This window comes from Lygodium microphyllum, chromosome 20 (genome assembly GCF_053477565.2).
Source record: "Lygodium microphyllum isolate KBCC chromosome 20, Lygodium_microphyllum_v1.1.10, whole genome shotgun sequence".
Taxonomy (NCBI): domain Eukaryota; kingdom Viridiplantae; phylum Streptophyta; class Polypodiopsida; order Schizaeales; family Lygodiaceae; genus Lygodium; species Lygodium microphyllum.
Genome location: NC_141154.1, coordinates 124,428,190 through 124,452,756, shown reverse-complemented (window position 1 = coordinate 124,452,756; position 24,567 = coordinate 124,428,190). Strand labels below are relative to the sequence as shown.

General features: G+C 47.3%; 1 protein-coding gene across 1 annotated transcript in view; it reads left to right on the top strand.

The window, feature by feature from the left end:
- Window positions 1-24,567, top strand: part of LOC148019346 (kinesin-like protein KIN-4A) — a 193,912-nt gene that overhangs the window by 131,400 nt on the left and 37,945 nt on the right. The window lies entirely within an intron of this gene.

The following is a 24,567-nucleotide window of genomic DNA, read 5'->3' as shown; positions in this document are numbered from 1 at the left end:
TTTGATCGCCGCTTGGTCCATGTTGTGCCATGGCGCCCCATGGCCGACTTCCAGCGTCTGCTTCAACGCGAATGCCCGGTGTGGGTGGAGGTGGAAAACTGTCCCGCGGTCTATTGGCCCATGTTGAAGGATGCGATGGCAGTTGTGGGAACAGTGCTAGTTCCCCCAAGCCTCAGGGCGATAAACCGCAACCGTTTATGCATGCTATGGGACACGGCCAGGAAAAAGCCCGCGTGGCTTCGCCTCAATTGTTCGGGCATGCATCCTTTGTATTTTCGCTTAAAATGGGGCAACTTTGCGGGCCACTGCTTTTCATGTGGTAAATTGGGGCATTTCATGGCCGAATGCCCTGAAAAGCAATCGTCTTCCGAGGATGTGCAGGTTGTGCTGCCCAAGGACGACATGGTGCTTGATGCCACGCCCCAGGAAGCCCTTCAGTCTCCTCATGTCATGGATAAAGGCAAACAACAGGTCCTGAGTGTGGAGCTCCGTCGCACTGACTGGATTGAGGCACGTCCTAAAAAAGGTAAAAAGTTGGATGCAGGCTTGGCGGATCCTGGGCCTCCCGCTTCCCAGGATTCCGTGCGCACGTATACGCGCCGGAAAGAAATGGCCACTTCACAGCAGGCTGCGAGTCCTACGGCCCCGTCGGGCCCCCGCAATCAGTCGCCAAGGAGAGCCTATACCGACGGCCCCAGAGGCCCACGTGCCAAGCTGGCGTTCGATGCCAAAGGAAATGTTATTACACCCTGGGATCGGCGTTATCCCCGCCCCTCTCCCAAGGCAGTGGATTTCCCTTCTACCTCCAAAGCAGGTCGCCAGAATTCTTTCGCAGTATTGGCTGATTTTCTGGATGAGGGTGTCCTGGATGCTCTCGCAGAAAAGGTGAAATCAAGGCAGCAGGCGCCTCGTTCCTGACTTCCTTCTTTGAGGATACATGAAGATAGCCACGTGGAATGTGCGAGGCATTTGCTCTCGCCATAAGCAACATGCCATGTGGACCGTCTTGCACGAGAACCAGTGGGATGTATTGTGTGCAGTTGAGCACAAAAGTCATGGTGAAGCAGGAAAAGTGATGGATTGTCATGGATTCCGTCTATTTTATGCAGGGACCCATGCTACGCACTATTCGGGCGTGCTCATGATTGTCCATGAGAAATATCAGCCTGTCCTTGTTAAAAATGATGTGCACGGGCGCTTTCTGGTGATCGAAGTCTTATTTGAAGGAGAGATTTTATGGCTGTTGGGCCTCTATGCTCCGAATGATCCCGCATCCCGACGAGATCTTTGGTCCACTTTGCAGGGCTCCATGTCACTCGGCCGAAGGGGATTCTTGATGGGAGACTTCAATATGTGTGTTGACTCTTCTCAATCCACTTCAGGGCATTCGGTAATGGATACGCCGGAAAGCCGGGTGTGGAGTTCCTTTGCTTTGCACGTGCTCAAGCAAGATCTTTGGTCGTGGCTTCACCCTTCTTTTTCAGGGTTTACTTTTCATTCCGCACAATATGCAACTACCTGGTCGCGACTGGACAGAATGTATATCGTGCAGGGCGATGATTTTCTCCCCGAGATGCTGGAAATGAAGGTCTTGCGGCAATATGCGTTGTCGGACCACTTCCCCCTCCAGCTTGAGATGCGGGCACACTCTATTGCACCTTTTGTGCAATTCCTGGATAGGCTCCCTTTACGTTTCAACTCCTCTTATTTGAAGCATTCAATTTTCCAGGGCTATATGCAGCAGCTGATTGAGAGGTTCTTATTGGACTTCACCTCTGAGGGCTTGCCTTCATTTGCACGGCTGCTCTCTAATGTGCAGCGGGTTGCTCGCCAGTATGGGATTCATCATGCCTCGCTTTGCCGCCGACGTCGACATGCAGCAGAAGACTTACTGGCTTTGGTCCGTTCCTTGCTCCTGGATTTCCCTGATGATGATTTTCTGCTGTCTCTGGAGAGGCGGTTGGCCCATCTTAGTCAAGTGTTTTAGTTGAAATCTTATCAACAGGCCAAGCTGCACAACTTGACGGACACAATGCAAGATAGCGCCTGCCAGTCTCATAAGTTCTTCCGCGCCTTGCATGCGTCTCCGGCTCGCGAAAATATGACCAGACTCCAGGATTCGGAAGGTCGCATGGTCACGGATCCGCAGACCATTGTCACTATGTGCAGAAACTATTTTATGGACCTTCTTGGTTCCTCTTCCTCGCCTTCTAGCCAGGTTACGCATGCCCGCTCGGTCTTCTATCATCTGGTCCGCCAGCAGGTTCCAGCTGATATGCAAGCCGCTTTGGAGACGGATATTTGCGAGGAAGAGGTTATGGACGTTTTGTTGCACCTGTCGAATGATAAAAGTCCTGGCTGGGATGGTCTCACTAATGAATTCTTTCAGACCTCGGCCACGCAGTTGGTGAAGCCATTGGTGGCCATGTTTCAGCAGGTGTGGGAAATGGGAGTCATGCCCTCCTCATGGAAACAAGCTCTTATCAAACTCATTCCAAAGGTCCCTTCGCCGTCAAAGTTGCAACACTGGAAACCAATCTCTTTGATGGGCTCCATGTATAAAATCTACTCCAAAGTGCTGGCAAATCGGCTTCACAAGCACCTTCCAGCTATTGTGCATCCTCTCCAATATGGTTTCATTAAGGGCCGCAACATTCTGCATAATATCTTAAATGTGCAAATGGCTATTGACTATGCGCAGCACTCCGGCCAGGAAGTGGTATTGATCCAATTAGACTTGGAAAAGGCGTTTGATTATGTGGACTGGTCTTTCATTGCAGACCTCATGTCGGCTATGGGCTTTGGTACCCGAATGTCCCGATTGATCTACACCATTAGTGCTGAGGCTTCGTCCAGAGTTATGCTTAATGGTGGAGTTACAGAGCCATTTGTCCTTGCACGCTCGGTCAGACAGGGTTGTCCTTTGAGCCCTCTCTTCTTTGCCCTGGCGACTCACCCGGTCCTTTCAATGTTATCCTCCATGGCAGCCTCTGCTCAGCTGGCCGGCCTGTCTCTTCCGTTGGGTCAGCACTTCGTTAGCCAATCTTTGGTTGATGACACCTTTATGATTTTGTAGGCGGACAGGGACAACATTCGCAAGGCATTAGATGTTTGGACACTCTTTGGTCAGGCCTCTGGGCTTCGCATCAATGCCCTCAAGTCAGCCATTCTCAGTTGCACGGAGCCTGATTTACAGTCCTTAGGCTGGCAAGGCCAGGTGGTTTCCCGTGGATCTATTGCCAGGCATCTTGGATACCCATTGGGGGTGGATGTACGGCCAAAAGACCTACTGGAGTGGATTTTATAAAAACTGGCGGCGAAGTTTATGTATTGGAAGTCGCAAGCGTGGCCATTCCATGTCCGCCTCAAAGTGGCCCAGACAATCATGCTTCCAATGCTAACATATTTCCTGCCTTTGTTGCCATGGACGCCTACTACTTTGAAGGCCCTCACTCATCCCATCCGTTTCATGCTGTGGAAGAAGGATTCACTGCAGGCCGGCATTTCCTGGATTTCGTGGTCACACGCATGTACCCCTAAGCGCATGGGTGGAGGAGCTATTTTGGATGCACACACTCATATGTTAGCTCTCCGTTGGTCCCTTTTTCGTGCCATGTGTGTGGACCATTACCCATGGACCATCATAGCCCGTTATTTTCTTGAGGACGGCGGGCTCCGCCATGGCAACACACGGCTTCGGGCCTCCTGGTGGCATGTCCTTAATGCTGACTCTCGTATTTCCAGTCCCTCTTACTCTTTGTTACTGCACTTGGTCGGCTCTTGGAAAGTGGTGCTCCAAAAGGCCCGTTGGCACCCAGTAGGGGACCGCTTGCAGACTAACTCCTTTCAGCAGGAATTGTTGGCAGTATCGAGACTCCTTTCTTGGGAAGATAAACATCAACTCAGACCAAGATTCAATCGCATGGCCCGTTTAGGTATGACGTCGGTTGCGGATGCTACCCTTGCCACTCGCAATGTCCTCGTATCATTTCGGACTGCTCGGCGACTCTTCAAGATCCCGCGTGGATACCGTGATTTATGGGAGCAGCTTTCGTCGGAACTTCAGGGTCGGCAACCCTTTCCTGCCTTGACTGTGGATCGCCCTTGGCAGGACTGGGACCTTGCAGGCCGCCTCAGTCTGGAAAAGGCCTCTACTAATCAGGTGTATCATCTTCTTGTTCAAGATCACCAATGGCTGGGAGAGAAAGCTAATACTGTTTGGGGACTGCGGAAATCGCTGTCATGGTGGCAGAAAACGCTGATGGAGGGCTGGCTCAATAAGACACCTTTCAAATGCAAGGTTTTTCTTTGACGGGTGATGATTGGTGGTCTTCCTCTGGCCTCGGCCCTTGCCAAGCGTCGCATCTCGAATGGCAATTGTTTCTTCTGTATCACACCTGCGGAATCGGCCCAACATCGTTTTCTCTCTTGCCCGCTCGCCAAGAATATCTAGTCGCTCTTGTCGCACATTTGGCGCGCGGTGGTGGGGTCCTCGCTAACTCCTTTCGACTGGGTTTTTGTGCGCCCGAAGTATCCCGCACCGCCACAGTTGCATGAGAAGCTCTTATTTCACTTTTTCAGATATTGGGGATGCTGGCACATTTGGACCACGCGCAATGCTTTTCTCTTTGATTCGGCCTCTAATGTACCCCGACATATTGCCAGGCTTAAAGGCCTCTTGCATTGGCAGCTAGATATCATCCGACACTCCGACTTGCTCCCTCGGGAGGATTTGCATCCGTGGCATATGGCAATTGCCTCTGGGTCGTTGCCATGATTGGTGTAATCTTTTCAGTGCATCACTACGGGGCTTCCCCACACGTTGGCCTAGGGCCCTCGTGTATCTTGTAATCAGATAAAAAAGAGAGAGAGAGAGAAAGAGAAAACCTCTTCACATGATGGCTTTGTGTCATCATGTATCTTGTAATCCAGTAATCTTGTATTTTTTTCATAATTAATACATTTACCTTTTACGAAAAAAGAGAGAGAGAGAGAGAGAACGAGAGAGAGAGAAAAAACGCGATGTCGGAGAGCGCGTCGCCTGTCGCGCCGCCATAGCCAGGTTCACCGTCGTCTGCGCACGTCGTCGCCTGCAGCTGCCTGCCGCCCGTCGCCTGCAGCTGCCCGTCGCCCGTCGCCTGTTGCCTGCAGCTGCCCGTCGCCTGCAGCTGCTCGTCACCTGTTGCCCGCCCCTGACGCCCCGTTGGCCGCGGCTGCCCCTGGCGTCCTGTTCCGTCGGGCGCGATTGGGTCCCTCGCCCCGCTGCTGGTCGGCCCATCGCCAGTGGCCCCCGCCCTGTTGTCGCCCGCCTGAGTGGTGGGCTCTGCACCAGCGTTTCGTTCGTTTGCCCTCGGTGTTTAGGGTTTCTGCTGGCGAGGCCCCTGCCCTGCGCCCTCGACTATCCCGTGCTGCTATCGACTGCCAGGCCTGTGTCCCACCCTCAGGCCCTTGCACTGTTAGGGTTGCGCCCTGCCACACGCATTCGTGGGACAGGCCACGACTCAGGCTGACAGGTAAATTTCTGGTTTCATTGGCTGTGTTTGTGGAATCCGTCCTTGGTCAACGCCGCGGTACAGGAAAGAAAGAGAGCGAGAGCGAGAGAGAGAGCGCGAACAAGAAGACAGCAGTATGGCTGGCCTGGATATGGATTTTCTCGACCAGACGGTGGCAGCCCTTGGCCCTGATTCCGATGCAGAGGAGACAGAGGATATGGTGCCATGCACGGAGGAGCTGCCTCCGGGTTCTGAACTGCCGCCTGCTGGCAAACGCACCAAGCATACTTCTGAGGACCCAATGGGTTCTCAGGAACGTTCCTATGCGCAAGTGACCCGCTGATCCTGTGGATTCGCAGGAAATTGACTAGGAACATTTGCTAGACTTTGCCAATACTTTGCTTGGCGACTATGTCCAGCATAATACTGAATCTTTTTCTGAAGCGGCAACGGATGATGTGCTGGAAGCTACGGTGGACCCTAAATCAGTCTTGAGATCCTTCTCGGTCTTTTATGATCGTGCAGTTATCCTTTTCTTCACTGGCAGGATCCCAGTGCTGTCGCATATTCGCCAGTGGATGCACCATTTATTGCAAGGGGAGTGTGTTGAGGAGATCTTCCTTGGACCTCGCGGCTTTTATGAGGTGCTCTTGAAATCGGAAATGCATCGAGCTGAGCTCCTGTCCAAGTTGCCACTATTCTTTGATCGCCGCCTGGTCCATGTTGTACCATGGTGCCCCATGGCCGACTTCCAGCGTCTGCTTCAACGAGAATGCCCGGTGTGGGTGGAAGTGGAAAATTGTCCGGCGGTCTATTGGCCAATGTTGAAGGATGCAATGGCGGCTGTGGGCACGGTGCTGGTTCCCCCAAGCCTCAGGGCAATGAACCGGAACCGTTTATGCATGTTATGGGACACGGCCAGGAAAAGGCCCGCCTAGCTTCGCCTCAGTTGTTCAGGCATGCATCCTCTGCATTTTCACTTGAAATGGGGCAACTTTTTCGGGGCACTGCTTTTCATGTGGGAAATTGGGGCATTTCATGGCTGAATGCCCTGAAAGGCAACCGTCTTTGGAGGATGCGCAGGTTGTGCTGCCCAAGGACGACATGGTGCTTGATGCTCCGCCCCAGGAAGTCATGGATAAAGGCAAACAACCGGTCCTGGGTTTGGATTCCCGTCGCATGGACTGGATTGAGGCATGTCCAGAAAAAGGTAAAAAGTTGGATGCAGGCCTGGCAGATCCTGGGCCTCCTGTTTCCCAGGATTCCGTGCGCACGTATACACGCAGAAAAGAAATGGTCACTTCACAGCAGGCTCCGCGTACTGCGGCACCGTCTGCCCCCCGTAATCAGGCTCCAAGGAAAGTCTATACTGATGGTCCCAAAGGCCCTCCTGCTAAGCTGGCGTTTGATACCAAAGGTAATGTGATTACTCCCTGGGATCGGCGTTATCCCCGCCCCACTCCCAAGGCAATGGATTTACCCTCTAGCTCTAAAGCAGGTCGCCACAATTCTTTTGGAGTATTGACTGATTTTCTGGATGAGGGCGTCCTGGATGCTCTCGCGGAAAAGGTGAAATTGAGGCAACAGGTGCCTCGTTCCTGACTTTCTTTTTTGAAGAGATATGAAGCTAGCCACATGGAATGTGCGAGGCATTTGCTCTCGCCATAAGCAACATGCCATGTGGACCGTGTTGCATGAAAATCAGTGGGATGTATTGTGTGCAGCTGAGCACAAAAGTCACGGTGAAGCAGGGAAAGTTGTGGATTGTCATGGATTCCGTCTGTTTTATGCAGGCACCCATGCTACGCACTATTCGGGTGTACTGATGATTGTCCATGAGAAATATCAGCCTGTCCTTATTAAAAATTATGTGCAGGGCCGCTTTCTGGTTATCGAAGTCTTATTTGAAGGAGAGATTTTATGGTTATTCGGCCTCTATGCGCCGAATGATCCCGCATCCAGACAGGATCTTTGGTCCACTTTGCAGGGCTCCATGTCACGTGGCCGAAGGGGGCTCTTGATGGGAGATTTCAATATGTGTATTCACTCTTCTCAGTCCACTTCAGCGCATTCGGTAATGGATGCGCCGGAAAGCCGGGTGTGGAATTCCTTCGCTTTGTATGTTCTTAAGCAAGATCTTTGGTCCTGGCTTCACCCTTCTTTTTCGGGGTTTACTTTTCATTCTGCACAATATGCCACTACTTGGTCGCGGCTGGACAGAATGTATATCATGCAGGGGGATGATTTTCTTCCCGAGATGCTGGAAATGAAGGTCTTGCAGCAGTATGCGTTGTCGGATCATTTCCCCCTTCAGCTGGAGATGCGGGCACAATCTATTGCACCTTTTATGCAGTTGCTGGATAGGCTCCCGTTACGTTTCAACTCCTCTTACTTGAAGCATTCAATTTTTCAGGGCTATATGCAGCAACTGATCGAGAGGTTCTTATTGGACTTCGCCTCTGAGGGCTTGCCTTCATTTGCACGGTTGCTCTCTAATGTACAGCGTGTTGCTCGCCAGTATGGAATCCATCATGCATCCCTTTGTCACCGTCGCCGATCTGCAGCAGAGAAGCTACTGGCTTTGGTCCGCTCCTTGATCCTGGATTCCCCAGATGATGATTTTCTGCTGTCATTGGAGAGGCGTGTGGCCCATCTTCTTCAAGTATTTCAGTTGAAATCTTATCAGCAGGCCAAGCTGCATACCTTGACTGACACTTTGCAAGATAGTGCCTGCCAGTCTCATAAGTTCTTTCGCGCCTTGCATGCGTCTCTGGCTCGCGACAATATGACCAGACTCCAGGATCTGGAGGGTCGCATGGTCACTGATCCGCAGACCATTGTCAATATGTGCAGAAATTATTTTATGAAACTCCTTGGTTCTTCCCCCTTGCCTTCCAGCCAGGTTACGCATGCCCGCTCGGTCTTCTATCATCTGGTTCGCCAGCAGGTTCCATTGGATATGCAAGCCACTTTGGAGGCGGATATTTGCGAGGAGGAGGTCATGGACGTTTTGTTGCACCTGCCGACGGATAAAAGTCCTGGCTGGGATGGTCTCACTAACGAATTCTTTCAGAGCTCAGCCACGTAGTTGGTGAAGCCATTGGTGGTATTGTTTCAACAGGTTTGGGAAACGGGGGTCATGCCCTCCTCATGGAAAGAAGTCCTTATCAAACTAATTCCAAAGGTCCCTTCGCCGTCAAAGCTGCAACACTGGAGACCAATCTCTTTGATGGGCTCCATGTATAAAATCTACTCCAAAGTGCTGACGAATCGGCTTCACAAGCACCTTCCCGCGATTGTGCATCCTCTCCAATATGGTTTCATTAAGGGCCGCAACATTCTGCATAATATCTTAAATGTGCAAATGGCTATTGACTATGCACGACACTCCGGTCAGGAAGTGGTCTTGATTCAATTGGACTTGGAAATGGCGTTTGATTATGTGGACTGGTCTTTCATTGCAGATCTCATGTCTGCTATGGGCTTTGGTACCCGCATGTCCCGATTGATCTACACCATTAGTGTTGCGGCTCCATCCAGAGTTATGCTCAATGGTGGGGTTACTGAGCCCTTTGTCCTTGCACGCTCAGTCAGACAGGGTTGTCCTTTGAGTCCGCTCTTCTTTGCCCTGGCGACTCACCCGGTCCTTTCAATGTTATCTTCCATGGCAGATTCAGCTCAGCTGGCAGGGCTGTCTCTTCCTTTGGGCCAACACTTCATTAGCCAATCTTTGGCGGATGACACCTTCATGATTTTGCAGGCGGACAGGGACAACATTCGCAAGGCATTAGAGGTTTGGACGCTTTTTGGTCAAGCCTCTGGGCTTCGCATCAATGCCTTTAAGTCCGCCATTCTCAGCTGCACGGAGCCTGATTTACAGTCATTAGGCTGGCAAGGCCAGGTGGTTTCCCGTGGCTCTATTGTCAGGCATCTTGGATACCCAGTGGGGGTGGATGTACGGCCAAAGGACCTGCTGGGCTGGATTTCACAAAAACTGGCGGCAAAGTTTATGTATTGGAAGTCGCAAGCGTGGCCCTTCCATGTCCGCCTCAAAGTGGCTCAGTCAATTATGCTCCCAATGCTATCGTATTTCCTGCCCTTGTTGCCATGGACGCCTACTACTTTGAAGCCTCTCACTCATCCCATCCGTTTCATACTATGGAAGAAGGATTCTCTGCAGGCAGGCATTTTGGAGTCAGATATTTGTGAGGCAGAGGTTATGGACGTTTTGTTACACTTGCCCAAGGATAAAAGTCCTGGCTGGGATGGTCTCACCAATGAGTTCTTTGACGTTTTTGCTACCCAACTGGCGAAACCATTGAAGGCTTTGTTTCAGCAGGTGTGGGAAACAGGGATCATGCCTTCCCCATGGAAAGAAGGACTTATTAAACTGCTTCCAAAGGTTCCTTCACCGTCTACGTTGAAACATTGGCGCCCAATTTCTTTGATGGGTTCTATGTATAAAATCTTTTCCAAAGTAATGGCGAATCGGCTCCATAAGCATCTCCCTGCCATTGTGCACCCTCTCCAATATGGTTTCATTAAGGGCCGAAACATTCTGCACAATGTATTAAATGCGCAATTGGTGATTGATTATGCAAGGCATTCTAATTAGGGGGTCGTACTGATTCAATTGGACCTGGAAAAGGCTTTTGATTATTTTGGACTGGTCTTTCGTTTGCTGAACTTATGTCTGCCATGGGCTTTGGTGCTCCGATGTCTCATCTGATCTACACCATCAGTGCTGCGACGTCTTTGCAAGTCATGCTGAATGGAGGCGTTACCGAGCCATTTCTCCTTGCTCGCTCTGTTAGACAGGGGTGTCCTTTGAGCCCTCTCTTCTTTGCCCTTGCGACTCATCCAGTTCTTTCGATGTTATCTCATATGGCAGCTTCTACTTAGTTGGGTGGATTGTCGCTTCCTTCTGGACAGCACTTCATTAGTCAATCCTTGGCTGATGACAGCTTTATGATTTTGTGTACGGATAAGGATAACCTTCGCAAAGCATTGGATGTTTGGGCTCTCTTTGGTCAAGCATTCGGCCTTCGCATCAATGCGTTGAAATCAGCCATTCTCAGCTGCACAGAGTCGGATTTGCAGTCATTGGACTGGCAGGGTATGGTTGTTCCTCGTGGCTCCATTGTCAGGCATCTTGGGTACCCTTTGGGTGTTGATGTTCCCCCAAAGCAACTTCTGCAGTGGATTTCTCAGAAACTGGCGGCTAAGTTTCTGTATTGGAAGTCTCAGGCCTGGCCCTTCCATGTTCGCCTCAAAGTAGCCGAGACAATTATGTTGCCAATGCTCACATATTTCTTGCAATTGCTGCCCTGGACTACTACGACTCTGAAAGCTCTTACTGAGTCTATTCGTTTCATGCCATGGAAGAAGGATTCCTTGCATGCAAGTATTTCCTGGATTTCTTGGTCGCATGCGTGCACCCCCAAACGCATGGGTGGCGGGGCTATTTTAGATGCCTAAACTCACATGCTGGCACTCTGTTGGTCTCTTTTCCACGCCATGTGCTCGGATCATCATCCGTGGGTCGTTATAGCCCGTTATTTCCTTGAGGATCATGGGCTTCTGCATGGCAATACCCAAATCCGGAGTTCTTGGTGGCATGTTCTTAATGCTGATTCGCAGTTCTCCAGTTCTTCTTCGTCGCTGCTTACCCATTTGGTATGTTCCTGGAAACTGGTCCTCTGGAAGGCTTAGTGGCATCAAGGGGAGGATCGCTTAACTACTAATTCTTTTCAATTGGAATTGTTGGCAGTCTCGCGGTTACTTTCATGGGAAGGTAAACACGAGCTTCGACCACAATTCAACCGGATGGCACGTTTGGGCTTAACTTCAGTCGCAGATGCCACCCTTGCCAGTCTCAATGTGCTAATATCGTTTCGTACAGCTAGGAGACTTTTCAGGATCCCTCGTGGATATATGCATTTATGGGAACAGCTTTTGATGGTGCTCCAGAGCAAACAACCCTTTCCTGACCTTGCTTCGGATCATCCTTGGCAGGATTGGGACTTTGAAGGCCAGCTGAATTTAGGCAAAGCTTCTGCTAACCAGGTGTATCATCTTATGATTAAAGATCATCAATGGTTGGTTACTAAAGCGAATACTCTATGGGGACTGCGTAAATCCCGGTCATGGTGGAGGGCAACTGTGATGGAGGGCTGGTTGAACAAGACACCCTTCAAATATAAGGTCTTTCTTTGGAGGGTGATGATTGGTGGCCTTCCACTTGCTTCAGCTCTTTCCAAGCGACGAATCTCCAACGGCAACTGTTTCTTTTGCACCACTAGTGTGGAATCCACCTGTCACCGATTTATTTCTTGCCCCATCGCTAAGAAAATCTGGTCATTCTTGTCGGCCGTTTGGCGAGCAATGGTTGGTTTCTCTGTTGGGTATTTGACTCACGCCTTACTTACGCCTACGCTTATATGGGAGTGTTGGTGATCTGTAGGACATTGGGGCACTTTTTACTCTCGGTAGGAGAGGTTTTTTTCCCCAAACTTATAGTCTTATTGTCGTATGTGCTTATGTGCTTATGTTACATACTTATGGGCACTTAGTGTGTGTCGGGTGTGAACACCCCCTACAACCCTAAGGTTTAAGGGTTGTACTTTGTACTTTCTCATTACACTCTTTCAGTCTATTCTCTTGGGTGTCGTGCTTCACTCTGTCTTTCACTCTCACACTGTCTACTGAATCTCAGCTGCACCTTGATCCGTCCATCTCACATTTGGTATCAGAGCGGTCTGCAGTCTGCAGACTGAAGCTCCCACTATCTGCAGTCCCCGTCAGTTTTCCCCTGTACCTGTGTGCTTCCACTGCACCTACAGGAGCTGCCATCTCAGCTGCCTCAGCCCTGCGTCTGCTCAGCATGCATAGGGCGCTCGTCAGTTTTGCCAGCAGGCCTGGACGTCGACAGCCTCCGGCTCACCAGCGCACAATCACCACGGTTGTCTCCAGTCGCCAGCGCGCAGGTTCAGTTGGTCGTCTCCAGTTGCGAGTGCCACCCGTCAGTTGCAGCTCGCGTCAGCCTGCTCGTCCGCCAGTGTGCAGCTTCCTGCGCCGCCTGTCGTCCTGTTCATCAGTGCCAAACGGCCCAAACGGCCGCTCGACTGCCCGGTCAGACTGTGACCCGTCGTGTCACCGTCTGCCCAGTCCACGTCAGCCACGGCCACCCGTTTTCCTGGGCCATTTGTCTGAAGCGACGCCAGCGCCATTACGCCTGTCCAGCACGTCAGCCTGCAGTCCACGTAAGGTACATTTTTTTAACAAATTTTTTTATTTTTAGTCCAGAACACAGTTCTGGAAGAGGAGGTTCATACGCGGCAGGCACAGCACAGGATATAGGTGTGCGATAAATTTGATGCAAATTTCTGGACTAGATCATCAGAAATTTTGGGGCTTTTGTGTATTTTGAGGACAGTTGCATATGAACTGCTGATACAGTCACAGAAAGACTGTTTTGACAGATATTTTAGCAAAAATTTTGGGAATTTTGATATAACAGTGTTGCTGAGCACTGTTTGCACCTTGGGAAGCGTGCATTAAAAGACAATTTTTTGACAGAGTACGCCCTTGCACATTAATTGCAGAAGTGTGTTTGCTGCAATTTTTGGAAATTTGCAAATTTCCAGTCCATACTGCTTTGACATTGCTCATTTTGTCTTTGGAAATTTGTCATCATGGCAAATCAGGGAGGTGATGACTTTACGTATGTATCCAAGGAAGACAGATTGGACGGAAACAATTATTCACTATTGTCATTCATGATGAAGAATGTATTAGTGGCCAAGAATTTATGGGATTATGTTAGTGGAGAGGAAACTCGACCGGGAGTTGTAGCTCCCGTTACTCCTCCTCCCCATGGCGCACGTGGACAATGGGGATCTCAGCCCGCTCCACCTCAGCCACTTCCTCCAAGAACTGCCGCTCAAAAAGCTTGGGATACACGTGATGCACAGGCCTTGTCGCTGATTGCTCTGGCAGTTCAGCGGTCCATCATCCCTCACATTCGTTCGGCATCTTCTTCACAAGATGCATGGTTGACTTTGGAGCATATGTTTGCAGGAAAGAATGAGACTCGGATCTCTTTCTTGAAGAAAGAGTTGGAAACTTTGAAGATCCATGAGGGTGATTCTATGCAGGATCACTTAAATAAGATTCAGGACTTGAGAGAGCAGCTCATGAATGTAGATGAGTATTTTTCGGATACACAATTGATATCCACCACCTTGAATTTCTTACCTCCTTCGTACTTGTCTTTTCATACTGCATTGAACCTCACCATGAGGATTGCTGAGCACCCACTCACTTTTATTCAGCTGGTTAGTTTGCTTTTAGAGGAGGAGCAAACAAGAAAAAATAGTGGTGTGGATGCTATAGTCTCTGAGCAGGCTTTTGTGGCAAGACAGAAAGGCAAAAACAGCAAGGTGAAAAATGCTCCACAGAGTTCTGGCACTTCTAGCACATCGCAGAATCAAACACAAGGGGGGACGCAAGCAAAAAAAGGAAAATGTCACTATTGTAAGAAGCTTGGCCACTATATCACTGAGTGCAGGAAGCGTATTGCCAAAGAGAAAAAGGAGGAGTCAGGAATGTCTGTTTCTACTACTCCTTCCACTGCTAGTGAGTCCGCGTCCTTTGTTGTGGACAGGGACTATTGTTTTTACACTTGCAGTTATGACATCTCTTCGGCCGATAGAGCACTTAGCTCTACAGAGGATGCTGACACTTGGTTCTTTGACAGTGGTGCTTCTAGACATATTACATCTCGCAGAGATTTGTTTGCTTCTGTTAGTGCACCTCCCGTTGGGAAATCGGTACAGTGTGCCAATAATGCATCATACCCTGTTCGTGGTATTGGGGAGATTCAACTCACAGCCATTGATGGCTCTATTCTCCGCCTGCAGGATGCTTTGTTTGTGCCTAAAATCAAGAAGAATTTGCTTTATGTTTCTTCTTTGGCACATTGTGGTTTGCAGGTCACATTTGATGATGACCGTTGCATGGTTAGAGATAAAGAACGCATGACTTTGGTCTTAACAAGATCTTTGTGTCATGGTTTATATGAGTTGGATGCTCTTTCAGTAGATCAATCGGCATATTTGACATCCACTCTTACTCCTGCTATGATACAGGCAGAGTTATGGCATGCTCGTTTGGGGCATGTAAACTTTGGTAGCTTGATGCTTTTGCAGCGTACTCAGATGCTGGATGGATTACCTCTCTTGGAGAGACCTCCTGAGCACTTATGCGAGGGATGCATTTTAGGGAAAATGCATCGTTTCTCATTTTCTCGTGATGTTGCTTTCAGAGCAACAACCAGATTGCAGTGGGCCTATGCAAACCATGTCATTGGGCGGTTGTTATTATTTTGTGACATTCATTGATGACTTTACACGTTTTTGTTGGGTCTACTGTTTGAAAAAGAAGTCAAAAGTGTATGATGCATTTTTGGCTTTCAGTGCACTTGTTGAAAATCAATCTGGATGCAAGATTAAGACTCTCCGTTCGGACCGAGGGGGGGAATACATGTTCTCTATGCTGAATTCCTTTTTGCAGCAGAAGGGCATAGTCCATCAGTATACTACAGCCTATACTCCACAGCAGAATGGGGTAGCAGAGAGGAAGAATCGGTCACTCATGGAGTTGGCCAGATGTATGCTGAAGGCAAAAAGCTTGCCTCATAGTTTTTGGATGGAAGCAGTCATGTGTGCTTGCCATATTTTGAACAGATGCCCTACCAAAGCCTTGAAGACCATCACACCTTTTGAGGCTTGGAACAGCCGTAAACCTTTTGTTGGTCACTTTCGTACCTTTGGGTGTCTTGCCTATGCCCATATTCCACAGTTACTTAGAAAAAAGTTGGACAACAAGGCTGTTAAGTGCATTTTTATGGGATATAGCAATGAGAGCAAAGGCTACAGACTCTATGATCCCGTTACAAAGAAGGTTTTTGTCAGCAGGGATGTTGTTTTTGATGAAAAATCAGAATTATCCTTGGCTGGTTTGGACACATATCAGGCTGCCTGTGATGTTTTTGAAGGGCTGCTGCTCATTACTTCTGGTGATTCAGCTGGAGCTTCAGAAAATGAACCTAATGTTCAGCCAGCTGCTCCTATGGAAAGTGCAAAAATTCAGCCATTGGCTGATCGGAATTTTCAGCATCATGCCGAAACTGAAATTCAGCAAGAGCTTGCACACAGTCAGGATGCTAGACAGCTACCTAGATGGTATTTGCAGACTATGCAAGATAGTCCTTTGGATGCACCCATGGCTGGTTGTACTAGAAGGCAAACTCGTTTGCATGATTCAGCACATACCATGGAGTTTATTATGGCAGCAAGTACTTTTGATAATGAAGAGCCTGAATGTTATGAGGATGCACAACACAGTGTGCATTGGATGGCAGCTATGCAAGCTGAATTAGATTCTATTACTAAGAATCAAACTTGGGATTTGGTTTCCTTGGCATTTGGGAAGAAAGCCATTGGAACGAAATGGGTCTACAAATTGAAAAGAAAAGCAACTGGATCCATTGATAAATACAAAGCACGGCTTGTAGCTAAAGGCTACGCACAGAAAATGGGCATTGATTATGAGGAGACATTTGCTCCTACTTCCCGTATGACGACCATCAGGTCTATGATTGCTTTGGCTGCACATTATGGTTGGATAGTGCATCAGCTAGATATCAAGACTGCATTTTTACATGGGAAACTTCAGGAGGAAGTTTATGTACAGCAGCCCATTGGTTTTGTAGTTGAAGGCTCAGAACATTTGGTATGCAAGCTCAAAAAGGCACTATATGGTTTGAAACAAGCTCCTAGAGCTTGGTATGCAAAAATAGATGCTTTCTTGCTTGGTCAGGGGTTTCTAAACACCTCATCTGAGTCTACCCTTTACGTATGTAAAGAAGGGGGAACTATGCTGATTATATGTCTTTATGTTGATGACCTTTTACTCACTGGAACACATGTTGATCAGATTTCAGCATTCAAACAAAATTTGCAGCAAACTTTTGACATGTCTGACTTGGGAGTTTTGCATTACTACTTGGGCATCCAGTTCAGACATAATGCTCGAGGTATTGGGCTATCACAGTCAAGGTATATTGGGCAGCTTCTTGAGAAGTTTGGCTTACAGGATTGCAAGCCAGTTTGTACCCCCATGGAACCTGGACTGAAACTGTCATTACATGATGACAGTGATTTGTTTGATATACATACATATGCTCCTGCAGTTGGATGTCTTATCTATCTATGCAACACTAGGCCAGACATACAGTTTGCAGTTTCAGCTTTGAGCAGGTATATGCATCAGCCACGTATGTCACATTGGCAAGCTGTCAAGCGTGTTTTTCGCTACTTGCAGGTTACTCGATCTCTTGGGTTGCTTTATGCCAAGGGGAGACCACTGCAGTTACATGCTTACAATGATTCTGATTGGGCTGGTTATTATGATATACGTCACTCCACTAGTGGCAATTGTTTCTTTATTGGCTCTTGCATTTCTTGGCTTAGCAAGAAACAATCCACTGTTGCCACATCGTCATGTGAAGCTGAATACAAGGCAGCTATTGGCACGGAACCCAGTGTTTCATGCCCACACGAAACACATTGAGATCCATTATCACTTTGTCAGAGAGAGACTACATGCAGGTGATATCAGCCTTGTCTACTGTCCTACCACCAGTAATGTGGGAGACATCTTCACCAAAGCTCTTCCTCGTGACAAATTTGAAGCATTTCGCGATGCTTTAAATTTGATATCCTTTGGTGGCGGATGATCCTTGTACTCTTGATCACTCTTCACTCCAGGGGGGTTTGTTCGGTATTTGACTCACGCCTCACTTATGCCTACGCTTATATGGGAGTGTCGGTGATCAGTAGGACACTGGGGCACTTTTTACTCTCGGTAGGAGAGGTTTTTTCCCCCAGACTTATAGTCTTATTGTCGTATGTGCTTATGTGCTTATGTTACACACTTATGGGCACTTAGTGTGTGTCGGGTGTGAACACCCCCTACAACCCTAAGGTTTAAGGGTTGTACTTTGTACTTTCTCATTACACTCTTTCAGTCTATTCTCTTGGGTGTCGTGCTTCACTCTGTCTCTCACTCTCACACTGTCTACTGAATCTCAGCTGCACCTCGATCCGTCCATCTCACATTCTCGCTATGCCCCTTTGATTGGGTTTTTGTGCAGCCCAAATACCCCACTCCAGCACAGCCCCATATGAAGCTTGTGTTTCCCTTTCTTCGATATTGGGGCTGTTGGCATAACTGGACCATTCGGAATGCTTTTCTTTTTTATTCCACCTATAATGTTCAGCGGCATATTGCTAGGCTTAAGGGTCTCTTGTATTGGCAGCTAGATCTTCTACAGCATTCTGACATGCTCTCTCGGGAGGACTTACGTCCCTGACATATGGCAATTTCCTCTGCGTCTTTGCCATGAATTTGTAACTCTTAGTATTGGAACCTTTTCACATGATGGCTTAGTGTCATCATGTATCTTGTAATCAAGTAAACTTGTACTTTTTTCGTAATTAATACAATTACCTTTTACGAAAAAAAAGAGAGAGAGAGGGGAGAGCAATGGCGTCCCGTCTTGACGGGCCGACGTTTCGTCTCGTCGCCTATTTCACCTACGCGCTGCTAGCCCAAGTCCTATGCTGGTGCTAAATTGCAAGCTGTCCCTGACCCACGCCCTGCATCACGCGCCGCCTTAGTCCTGGCTCACATCGTGCAGGCTCCCGTCTACCCTGTTCAACAACTTCACTCCGGCCCTTGCCATCCTGAGCTTTGCCCAGCTTCCCTTTGTCCCAGTTTGCATGTGCACACAGTCGACCTGATCTGTCCAGACTTTCTTGTGGCGCCCTGCTGCGTCAGACTGCAAGGGTCTATCTGTGACGACCTGCTTTCATCCCGGATAAGACTGAGTGAGTGTGATTGTTAAAGGTTTATACAAACAGTATATCAGAGCATAGATTTGCGCAGAGCACCTGAGGCACAACGGCCTGCAGAAGGAGACAAGCTCAGTTCTGTTCTGTGACAACCACTCAAGGCTGGAATAAACTGTGTAAAGCGTAAGCCTCAGATATGGAGAATTTGCAGGAATTTAATGGTATTGATATGGCCTTTTTAGACCAGCATATTGGAAATGGGGATGGTAAAGATTTGGCAGAATCAGATGGCGATTCATTAGCTGAGGATTCTGGGCAGTTGATGGAAGGGGACGAGATGGGTAAACATTGCAAGATGTCGGTCGAACAACCAAACTTGTGTGCCCTGAATTTGCCTCAGCAAAATGTTCAGGCCTAGTGCTCGCAAACTAATGAGTTTTTTCAGTTTATGCTGGCCTCTACCAATCATCTGATGTCGGAATATGCTCAAGCTAATGAGGGTAAAGCGAGTTCTTTACCACAAGGGGAACATGTGGTCGTTGTTATGGGTACTGATCTAGTTCTACAATAGATTGCTGCCTTCCATGAGAGGGCTGCTATCTTTTATTTCATGGGAAGGACCCCATTGATCTCCAGCATCCGTGCATGGCTACTATCCATGCTTGTCAAGGTGGAGATGTGTTAGGATGATGTTTTAAGGCAAGACCAAGTATCCTTTGTGGTGGAGATCTATGATGGCCCAAGGGGTTTTTTTGAGGTCCTCTTTCATTTCCCTAAAGTGCGGCCTCATATTATGCATCGTATCCTGTTGTTCATGGATGGCCAATTAGTCCATATGGTTCCGTGGAGGCCTATGGCCGAATTTCAAGAGATACTGAAGCAGGCATGCCCAATTTGGGTCGAGGTGGTCGATTTTCTTGCCCATCTTTGGTGACTTCTTCCTTTCGTGTTGAGATCTCATGGAGAGGTGTTGGTGGAGCCTCGGTTGGCCTCCCCTAATAGGAATAGGGCATACATGCTTTGGGATACAGGGAAACCTCGCCCAACTAAAGTTCATTTTCAGGTTCCAAGGTTGCAAACTTTGGTCTATGAGCTCAAATGGGGTACATTTGCTGGACACTATTTTAAGTGTGGGCAATTGGGACATTTCATTTCAGAATGTGATAGAAGCCAGGAGGTAATGTAGCCATCTTTGGATCGTGATTTGGATATGCAAGACCATCTTCCGCAGCAGGTAGCTTAGCGGCCTGAAGTCGCTTTTGAGTAGATTGTCGAGCAGGGACAACTAGATGGAAAGAAGGCTGCTTCTCAAGCTGGAAATCAGCGTGCTTCACTTTGGAGGGGCCAGAACTTGACTCCTCAGGACAACTCCTGGGTATCGCTGGTTCGCAATAATACTAGACAAAAGCCTCAGTCTACTCCTATTCACCCAGCTCCCAAGACTATTACACAGACTTCTCAACACCAAGGTAGGGGATTCTATATGAATCCTAGATTTGTAGTTGGTGGTAATGAAAAAAGGGTCTCTGATACTGCTTTGCACTTGATTCGCAAGGGAGAATGGTGCCTCCTTGAGATATTTTCCATGCCCAACAACAGCAGTTTTCTTCTCGTACTTCAATTGCTAGTCTCCAAAGGGCAGATTTGGTTGATGTGATTTGAAGTGAGATGGAAAGATTTTAGGCAACCAAAGCAATTGATATTAAAGGGAAAGGGAAGGTGGGGATCCTGTAGTTTTCTTTTCTGTATTCCATCGTGAGAATTGCATTATGGAATGTTAAAGGTATCTCTTCAAGCAGTAAGCAGTATCAGTCGTGGAAAGTTGTGTTAGCTGGCAATTGGGATGTTCTATGTGCCGTGGAGCATAAACAACATGCTTTGGGAAGATCATCTTATGTATATAAGTATTACTCGGTTTTCTATAGTGGGTGGGTTCCATATAAATTTGGAGTAATGTTGGCCGTCAGATCTTCATTGCAACCCATCTTTGATTTCTCAAGATTGTGGAGGCAGATTCATGATTTTGGAAATCCAATATGAGGGAGAAGTTTTATGGTTGGTGGGTGTGTATGCTCCTACTTCTCGGGAACGTCGTTAGGTTTGGGATGATTTGCACTGCCTTGCTATGGCTTGTCAAGGCTTTGTAATGGGTGATTTCAATGCCTGTACATCTATGGGTTAGACAACTTCTCAAAACTCGGTTATGGATGGTCTTGAGTGTTAGGCTTGGGATGCTTTTGCAGTTGAGTCTTTGAAACAAGACATGTGGTCTTGGTTGCATCCCTCACACTCAGGATATACTTATCGTTCTCTTCAACATCCAAACACATGGGCCAGATTGGATAGGATCTATGTTTGTCAAAGTGATTCTTTTCTCCCTGCAGTCCTTGATATGTGGATAGAGCGAAAGCTTGTCTTGTCTAATCACCATCCTTTGATCTTGGAAATGGCACATCGAGCTGTTCCTGCCTATAAGGCTCTCCTGGCTTGCCTAGCCCTTCGTTTCAATCAATCCTTTCTCCTGCAAAATCAATTTCTGGAATGTATTCAATGAATAATTGATTCCTTTCTTTCTAGGGTCCTATAAGAAGGATTGGAAGCATGGCATGTTTTTAGGGATAATACGCGTATGTTATCCCGACAGTTTGGTATTCAGCATGCTTTCATTTTACGCGCTGAATTGCTGCATGCACAATCTTTGTTGGTCCGTTTTTTGTCTTTATGTTAGTTGGGGGATACTACAGATGACTTGCTGACAGGCATTGAATGGTTGAAAGCCCGAGTTCAATCTTTACAAGAACAGGAATTTGCTAAATTTAAATTGCTGTCTAGAGTAGAGGCTTTGCACGATAACAATTGCCAATCTCACCAATTCTTTTCTCAATTACATAAAAAATATCCTCGAGAAAATATTGTGTCTGAAGAATGAACAAGGTGTTATGGTGACAGAACCTACATCCATCATTCAGATATGTATAGATTTTCACAAATCATTGTTGGGCCCCCAAGAAATTCTTTCAGACGCTATTCACTTTGCTCGCAGATACATTTGTGATTTGGTTAGAAATTAGATTCAGCCAGAATGGGTAGCCTTAATGGAGGCGGATTTTTCAGAGGATGAAGTGGAAGAGGTACTGTCCATTTGTCAAAAAGAAAAAGCTCTGGTTGGAATGGGCTTCCTAATGAGTTATTTTCAACCAATGTTGAACAACTTAAGGACTTGTTGACTCGCCTATGTCAGCAAGTTTGGAATTCTGGTGTCATGCCTTTAGAGTGGAAGATTGCAGTCATTCGGCTATTGCCCAAGGTTCCCTCTCCTACTTCTTTGAAACAATGGAGACCCATTTCTGTTATGGGCTTGTTATACAAAATCTTTTAAAAAATCATTGCCAACAAATTGCGGAAAGTATTTCTACATTTGGTTCATCCTCGCTAATATGGTTTCATTAAGGGTCAGAATATAATGCATAACATTTTGAATGTTTAACTGGGGATTGACTTTGCAAAAGCTTCAGGCCAACAGGTGGTCATCCTCCAACTTGATATTGAAAAGACATTTGATCATGTGAGTTGGTCTTTCTTGAGGCAGCTGATGTTCACCATGGGTTTTGGGCCACGTATGGTTTCTCTTGTGGATACTATTGGTTAGGGGGCAGTGGCCCATATTGCACTTAATGAAGGCATCACTGATGAAATTACCTTATCCCGCTCTCTCCATCAAGGCTGCCCTCTCAGTCCTTTGTTGTTTGCATTAGTTACTCACCCGATGCTTTCTTTGTTGGATAAGTTGGCCAATAAAGGTGAGTCTCTTTCCAGTGGGGTCCAACTTGTGGGTCAATCTTTGGCAAATGATTCCTTTATGTTTTTTAAGGCTGATCACTCCAATGCTAATCGAGCAATGGTCGTGTGGAAACTTTTTGCTATGGCATCATGACTCCATATTAATGCTAAAAAATCCACTCAGACCTCTTGTACAGGAAATGATTTACAGACTTTGGGTTGGAATGGTATTGTGATTCCCAAGGGGAATATAGCTAGACATTTGGGTTATCCTATTGGGGTGGAGGTGGCTCCTCGTGCCTTGTTGGATTGAATGGCATCTCGTATTCATGATCGGTTTATGTACTGGACCATGTGAGACTTAAAGTTACACAATGCATTATGATCAGCATGATTTCATTTTTCTTGCCTTTGCTTCCTTGGACTACGAAGTCTCTATTGGAATTGGTCCAACCTATCAGATTCATGTTATGGAAGAAGAAAGGTAATCGCCTGGGTCAGGTGTGGATTTCATGGCAGCACGTGACTACTCATAAAAGGATGGGGGGAGCAACTCTATTGGATGTCAATTTTCATATGACTACTTTGAGGTTAGCTCTTCTGCAGGCTCTTTGTCTACAGTCTCATCCCTGGACATATATAGAAAAATGCTTTATAGAAAAGAGTGACATTTCTCATGGTAGCACAGTGATTCATGCTTCTTGGTGGCATGTGCTTAACTCCACAAGATCTATTAAGGTCCCTTAGTCTTTTCTCCTTTGCCATATGATCGCATCTTGGCAGGCAATGTTACGTTTTTCGGTTTGGCGCCCCTTGGATTCTCGCAAGGAGGAGAATTCTCTCCCAGGTGAAGTATTGGCCTCTTTCACGTTGTTGGACTGGCCTGACAAAGATTTGCAAAGAGAAAAGTTTAACTGCATGGTTTGGTTGGGGTTGCAGTCATTCCAGGATGGTGTCATTCCAAGACAGGCCCGTCTTTATTCATTTTGCCGCATTTGCCAGCACTTTCGGGTGTCTAGAGGTTATCATGTTATTTGGTCGGACATACAGGATAGAAATACGAGCTACTATCCTTGCCTACGTTACAACTTTTGTCTCCCTAGTGTGATTGGATGTTTGTGATTCTTGATGATTTCGAGAAAAGGTCGGCCAATCAGATATATCATCAGATGGTAGAGGCCAAGAGAAGGGTCACGGACAAGGCAAATAAAGTATGGCGTATTTGGGAAAGCAAAAAGAAGTGGCAAGACAGATTCATCCAGCTCTGGAAATCTAAGGTTCCGTATCAAGGAAAAGTGTTTATGTGGAGGCTACTTATTGGGGCTCTTCCTACTGGGAATGTGCTACGTGCTCGTAAGATCTCTGCTCGGTGATGCATATTTTGTACTACATGTGATGAGATAGTGCTTCATCTTTTTGTCTCTTGCCCTATTGCAAAACAGATTTGGAGTTTTGTTTTCTGTGTTTGGTCCTCGTTGACTCGTTCGTGGATTTTGGGGAACATGACCTCCATGGCCTCTTTGAGTTCAGATTATTCCTGCCTTTTCCATTTCCTCAGATGGACAGACTTGTGGCATATTTGGTGTACTCGGAATGCCTTCATTTTTGATTTAGTATCTGGGATTCATGGTCATGTGGCCCGAATCCGCGGTTTAGTGTTGTGACAAATCACCTCTGTGGTGTCTGCTGACCTGGTTCTTCTTGATATTGCTATTCCTTGGTTGGACACTGTTCGCTCCACACAAGCTGTGCTTTGAATGTGATATTTCTGTGTTAGAGTCTGTGTAGACTTTCCTTCATGACTGTTATTTTCCATTTTTTTCTAAGCCGACTTGATGGTCTGATGTAAAATATTTACTACTTAATTCAATTATCTTCACGAAAAAATGTGTGTGTGTGTGTGTGTGTGTGTGTTTGCATTAGGATGCCTTTTGCACTTGTCTTTTGCTTTGCTGAATCCATTGTATCTGGTTCATACATGATGGCTTAGGGCCACCCTGTACTTTGTAATCTTGTTATCCTGTACTTTTTTTCGTGAGTAATATAATTACCCCTTACAAAAAAAACAGTGTTCATGTTAGGGAGCCGCCCTAGGAGTCTGTCCTGTCTGTGCAGGGAACCACCCTGCCTCCCTGCATGTTTGTGGAAGCCCACCTATCATCCTGCCTGCCTGGGCAGGCCACCCTGCCTGTGGTTGGGCCCTGATCCTTCTGTACAGCAAATGAGGGAAGAGAGAACTCTAAAGGCTGCTAATTGGGCTGTAAAAAGAGTAAAAGGAAACTCATTAAAGGCTGTCGAAAGAGTGTAAAAGAGGAGACAGGGATGAGGTCACAGGCTAGGTGTATAAAGGCAAGGAAGGCACAGGATGAGGGCTAAAC